Consider the following 6,492-nt stretch of genomic DNA (forward strand, 5'->3'; position numbering starts at 1 on the left):
TTCAGTGACTGACCTGTTGCTTTCCCTCTCAGACAGTTTTTTGCTGAGAAACACTACAGGGTGGAATTCTTGATCAGGTCCTTTCTGCATTAAAACTGCTCCCACACCACGCTCGGATGCATCTGTGGTTACTAGGAACGGTTTGTCAAAGTCTGGGGCCCTTAGTACAGGGTCAGACATGAGTGTCGCTTTAAGCTTGTTAAAGGCCTTCTGACACTTTCCGGTCCACTGAACAGCATTTGGCTGTTTCTTTTTGGTTAGGTCTGTCAGTGGGGCAGCGATTTGGCTGTAGTGCGGTACAAATCGTCTGTAATAACCGGCCAAGCCTAAGAAGGATTGAACCTGTTTCTTTGACTTTGGGACAGGCCACTTTTGGATAGCATCCACTTTGGCCTGTAGGGGGCTGATAGTTCCTTGACCCACCTGGTGTCCAAGGTAAGTCACTCTGTTTAGGCCTATTTGACACTTCTTAGCCTTAACAGTTAGTCCTGCCTCCCTTATGCGCTCAAGGACTTTTTGTAGATGTTCCAGGTGGTCTGCCCAGGAATCCGAAAATATGGCCACATCATCAAGGTAGGCGACTGCATATTCTCCTAATCCCGCTAGGAGACCATCTACAAGTCTTTGGAAAGTGGCGGGTGCATTTCGCAGCCCGAAAGGGAGTACATTAAATTCATACAGCCCGAGATGTGTGATGAAGGCTGACCTTTCCTTGGCAGATTCATCTAGCGGTACCTGCCAGTACCCCTTGGTTAAGTCCAAGGTAGAGATGAACTGGGCCCTTCCCAGTTTCTCTAATAGTTCATCTGTGCGTGGCATGGGATAGTTGTCTGGGCGAGTTACAGCATTTAGCTTACGGTAGTCCACGCAAAAACGTATTTCCCCATCTGGTTTGGGAACTAGAACCACTGGAGATGCCCATGCACTTTCAGAGGGGCGGATTACACCCATCTGTAACATATCCTGGATCTCCCGTTCTATAGCAGTTTTAGCTTGAGGAGACACCCGGTAAGGTTGGACCCTAATTGGGTGAGCATTACCTGTGTCAATGGAGTGGTATGCCCGTTCAGTCAGTCCTGGGGTGGCTGAGAACGTTGGCGCGTAGCTAGTGCACAGCTCCTGGATCTGCTGTCGCTGCATACGCCCAAGGGTCATGGAGAGGTTCACCTCTTCCACACCACCAGCACATTTCCCTTCGTAGTAGACACCTTCAGGCCACTCAGCGTCGTCTCCTCCCTGGGCTGTAAACTGACAAACCTTTAATTCTCTGGAATAAAAGGGCTTTAGAGAATTAATATGATACACCTTAGGCTTTCGGTTGGAGGTGGGGAATGCTATGAGATAATTAACAGCTCCCAGGCGCTCCTGGACCACGAATGGCCCTTCCCACGATGCTTCCATTTTATGGGCCTGGAGCGCCTTTAAGACCATGACCTGGTCTCCTACTTTGAAGGAACGCTCTCTGGCATGTTTATCATACCAGGCTTTTTGCTCTTTTTGAGCATCCTGTAAGTTTTCTCTAGCAAGGGCTAAAGAGGTTCGGAGGGTGGTTTGTAGGTTGGTTACAAAGTCCAGAATGTTAGTTCCTGGAGAAGGTGTAAATCCCTCCCATTGCTGCTTCACCAACTGCAATGGCCCCTTAACCTCACGGCCATATACAAGTTCAAATGGGGAAAACCCTAAACTGGGATGTGGTACAGCTCTGTAGGCAAAGAGCAACTGCTGCAATACTAGGTCCCAATCATTGGAGTGCTCATTTACGAATTTACGTATCATGGCCCCCAAAGTTCCATTAAACTTCTCCACCATGCCATTTGTTTGATGATGGTAAGGAGTGGCAACCAAGTGATTTACCCCATGAGCTTTCCAAAGGTTTTTCATAGTTCCTGCCAGGAAATTAGTCCCTGCATCTGTGAGGATGTCGGAGGGCCAACCTACCCTGGCAAAAATGTCTGCTAGTGCCGGGCACACACTTTTAGCCCTGGTGTTGCTTAGAGCTACTGCTTCCGGCCATCGGGTGGCAAAATCCATGAAAGTCAGTATGTACTGCTTTCCTCTGGGTGTCTTTTTCGGAAAAGGACCCAGAATATCCACAGCTACTCGCTGAAATGGAACTTCAATGATGGGGAGTGGCTGGAGAGGAGCTTTGACCTGGTCTTGGGGTTTTCCCACTCTTTGGCACACCTCACAAGACTGGACATAGGTAGAAACATCCTTGCCCATTCCCTCCCAGTGGAATGACCCCCCCAAACGGTCTTTGGTCCTGTTCACCCCAGCATGGCCACTAGGGTGATCATGGGCTAAGCTCAAGAGCTTGGCCCGGTATTTAGTTGGAACTACCAACTGTCTCTGAGGATGCCAGTCTTCCTGGTGTCCCCCAGAAAGAGTTTCCTTGTATAAAAGTCCTCTTTCTACAACAAACCTGGATCGATTAGAAGAGCTGAGAGGCGGTGGGTTGCTCTGTGCCGCCGTCCAAGCTCTCTGGAGGCTTTCATCTGCTTCCTGTTCGGTCTGGAACTGTTCCCTTGATGCTGGAGACATCAGTTCCTCATGGGATTGTGGACCTAGGCTTGGTCCCTCTGGAAGCGATATAGGGGATGGAGCTGTTTCTGTTGACTGTGAACCGCTCTCCGCTGGTGCACTATGTTGGGATTCAGGCTCCGGCTGAGCCTCTTGTGTAGGGTTATCGGCTGCTGCCAGTTCAGGTTCGGTGGGGCCCTCTGGTGTTGAGGTTGCAAGTACTGGATTCAGTGCTGACACGGGGTCTGGTGTTGGTTGTTTGGCTGGTTGCGGTTCTGGGACTGGTTCCGTCTGGGTCTCTGGGACTGGATCCACTACTGCTGTTGCAGACATTGGCCTGGGGTCCAGGTCCATCACCTCTGACTGGGTCCTGATAGAAGTTTCCGGAACAGAGCTAGGCCTCACGGCTTGTTTAGCCTGGTTGCGGGTGACCATTCCCAGCCTCTTGGCCTGCTTCACATGATTGGCCAAGTCTTCCCCCAACAGCATGGGGATGGGATAATCATCATAGACTGCAAAAGTCCACATTCCTGACCAGCCCTTGTACTGGACAGGCAACTTGGCTGTAGGCAAATTGAAAGAGTTGGACTTGAAGGGTTGAATCGTCACTTGGATCTCTGGGTTGATTAAATTGGGGTCCACTAAGGAAGCATGGATAGCTGACACTTGTGCTCCGGTGTCCCTCCACGCGGTGACCTTCTTCCCACCCACACTCACAGTTTCCCTCCGCTCCAAGGGTATCTGGGAGGTATCTGGGCCTGTGGACCTCTGGTGTGATTCCGGTGCAATGAACTGTAATCTGTTGGGGTTCTTGGGGCAGTTGGCCTTTACATGCCCCAGCTCGTTACACTTAAAACATCGTCCAGCTGACGGGTCACTGGGGCGAGGAGGGTTGCTGGAGAACGGGGTGGTGGGACGATAAGGGGTCTGGAGGGTTCTTTGGGAGGTAGGTGGGGCTTTGGGCGGCCCCCGGTAATAGGGTGTGGTCTGGGGTGGTCCCTTCTGGTCTCCGCTCCAACTGCGACCAGTTTTCTTCTTCTCTGCCACCTCCACCCATCTGGCTCCAATCTCTCCTGCCTCAATTACAGTTTTGGGTTTCCCATCTAGGATGTATCTTTCTATTTCCTCAGGAACACCCTCTAAGAATTGTTCCATTTGCATTAGGAAGGGCAAATTTACTGGAGATTCAACACTTGCTCCTGATATCCAGGCATCCCAATGTTTTACAATGTGGTAGGCATGTCGGGTAAATGACATGTCTGGTTTCCACCTTAGGGCTCTGAACCTCCGACGAGACTGCTCGGGTGTTATCCCCATTCTGACTCTCGCCTTGGATTTAAACAGTTCATACTTGTTCATGTGTTCTTTAGGCATTTCAGCTGCCACCTCAGCTAAGGGTCCACTGAGCTGCGGCCTCAGCTCTACCATGTATTGGTCAGTAGAGATGTTGTACCCAAGGCAGGCCCTTTCGAAGTTTTCTAAGAAGGCCTCAGTATCATCACCTGCCTTGTAGGTGGGGAACTTTCTGGGATGGGAAGTGGTACCTGGAGAAGGATTGCTAGGGTTTGTTGGTATATTCTGCTGGGCCTTTATCCTCTCCATCTCCTCCACATGCTTCCTCTCTTTTTCCCTCTCCTCCTCCACATGCTTCCTTGCCTCCATTTCCCTCTTGTGGGCAGCCTCTTGGTGTTGTTCTGCCTCCCTTTCTTGTTCCTTCTTCAGCTGCATGAGTTCTATCTGTCTTTCATGTTCCCTTTGTTTTTCCTCAGCCTGAAATTTGGCTAATTCCAGCTGTAGTCGAGCTGAGGATTTGGCCATTCTAACCTCTCTGTTTTTAACTAACTTTACACCCGAGGTTTAGAAATAAACAAACAAAACTTGGCTGTAAAATTTTGCTGTGCTGGAATAGAATACCTATTCTCTGATAGTGATTGTCAGCCTACAGAAAAAGACAATTCCCTTGTCTCTGTTCTGGGCCCAAATTAAAGCAAAAAACCTCCAACTACTTGGAAACCTGCTTACCCAGCCCAAAGAAGAAAAAAATTTCTTTTCAAACCTGTGCTCCTTGTAAAACAAAAAAAAAAATCAAAATCCTAAAAAAAACCCTGCCACTTTTGTCTCCAGGCAAATGGGTAGAGCACACACCCCCTATTTACTTTTAGGAAGAAAAGAAAAAAAAAAACCTCTGGGTTGGAAGACTGTGAATTTCCCTGCAGGAGTTAAGTACCCTGCCTCCAGGCAAAGAAAACCTGCAATTCACAAGATAATCCCCTTTTGTCTCTGCTTGGCCACAAAGCAGAGAGAAACCAAGCTGCTTTCAGTTTCAAAGCTGCCTTCTGGACTTCCTAAAAATTCCTTTTTAAAATCTGTATTTCTAGTTCAAAAAATCTCAACTGGATCTCAAAATGATTTCAGGTTAATCCCACCGCTGTGCCACCATGTCAAGGTTCCTCCCCCACTCTGAACTCTAGGGTACAGATGTGGGGACCTGCATGAAAAACCTCCTAAGCTTATCTTTACCAGCTTAGGTCAAAACTTCCCCAAGGTACAAAATATTACACCTTGGACAGGCCGCTACCACCACCAAACTAATACTGGTTACTGGGGAAGAGCTGTTTGGATGCGTCCTTCCCCCCAAAATACTTCCCAAAACCTTGCACCCCACTTCCTGGACAAGGTTTGGTAAAAAGCCTCACCAATTTGTCTAGGTGACTACAGACCCAGACCCTTGGATCTTAAGAACAATGAACAATCCTCCCAACACTTGCACCCCCCGTTTCCTGGGAAATGTTGGATAAAAAGCCTCACCAATTTGCATAGGTGACCACAAACCCAAACCCTTGGATCTGAGAACAATGAAAAAGCATTCAGTGTTTTACAAGAAGACTTTTAATAAAAAATAGAAGTAAATAGAAATAAAGAAATCCCCCCTGTAAAATCAGGATGGTATATATCTTACAGGGTAATTAGATTCAAAAACATAGAGAACCCCTCTAGGCAAAACCTTAAGTTACAAAAAAGATACACAGACAGAAATAGTTATTCTATTCAGCACAATTCTTTTCTCAGCCATTTAAAGAAATCATAATCTAACACATACCTAGCTAGATTACTTACTAAAAGTTCTAAGACTCCATTCCTGTTCTGTCCCCGGCCAAGACGACTACAGACAGACACACAAACCCTTTGTTTCTCTCTCTCCTCCCAGCTTTTGAAAGTATCTTGTCTCCTCATTGGTCATTTTGGTCAGGTGCCAGCGAGGTTACCTTTAGCTTCTTAACCCTTTACAGGTGAGAGGAGCTTTCCCCTGGCCAGGAGGGATTTCAAAGGGGTTTACCCTTCCCTTTATATTTATGACAGTCCCAAAGGGGTTTTTAGGCGCAACCCGTCACACAGAGTTTAAGAATAAAATTGCAAAACAATGTAGTGGGAGTAGGGGAAGGATAGGACAAGGACTGATGGACCTCAATTGCAGCAATGGCGGTTTAGGTTGGACATTAGGAAAAAAATCCCAAGAGTGAGGGTGACTAAGCACTGGAAGAACTTGACCAGGAAGTTTGTGGATTCTAAACCAATGAAGATTTTCAGGGAGATAGGACTAGATTTCCCAACTGTTCTTTTTGATCAGCAGCTTCTCTGAGGCCTGGTTTATGCTTAAAAATTAGATCAACAGAGCCCCGTCGCACTAGGCAGGGAAACTTTTCACACCCTGTGCAAGGCAGTTAGCTTGTACTGACCCTCAGTGTCATTCTTCCATTGAGTGAGCTACTGCCTCTTGGACACATGGATTAACTACAATGATGGAAAAACCCTTCCGTCAATGTGGAAAGCATCTACACTATGGTGCTGCTGCACATCATAGCTGAGTCAATGTATTGGCCTTAGTATAGACATTCCCTGAATCGATGGGGGAGTTTCCCCCTTTCTATTAAAGCAATTTCCATCATTCTTCTCCCTCCCTTGGTAAAGCTC

This window comes from Lepidochelys kempii, chromosome 6 (genome assembly GCF_965140265.1).
Source record: "Lepidochelys kempii isolate rLepKem1 chromosome 6, rLepKem1.hap2, whole genome shotgun sequence".
NCBI classification, from domain to species: Eukaryota; Metazoa; Chordata; order Testudines; family Cheloniidae; genus Lepidochelys; species Lepidochelys kempii.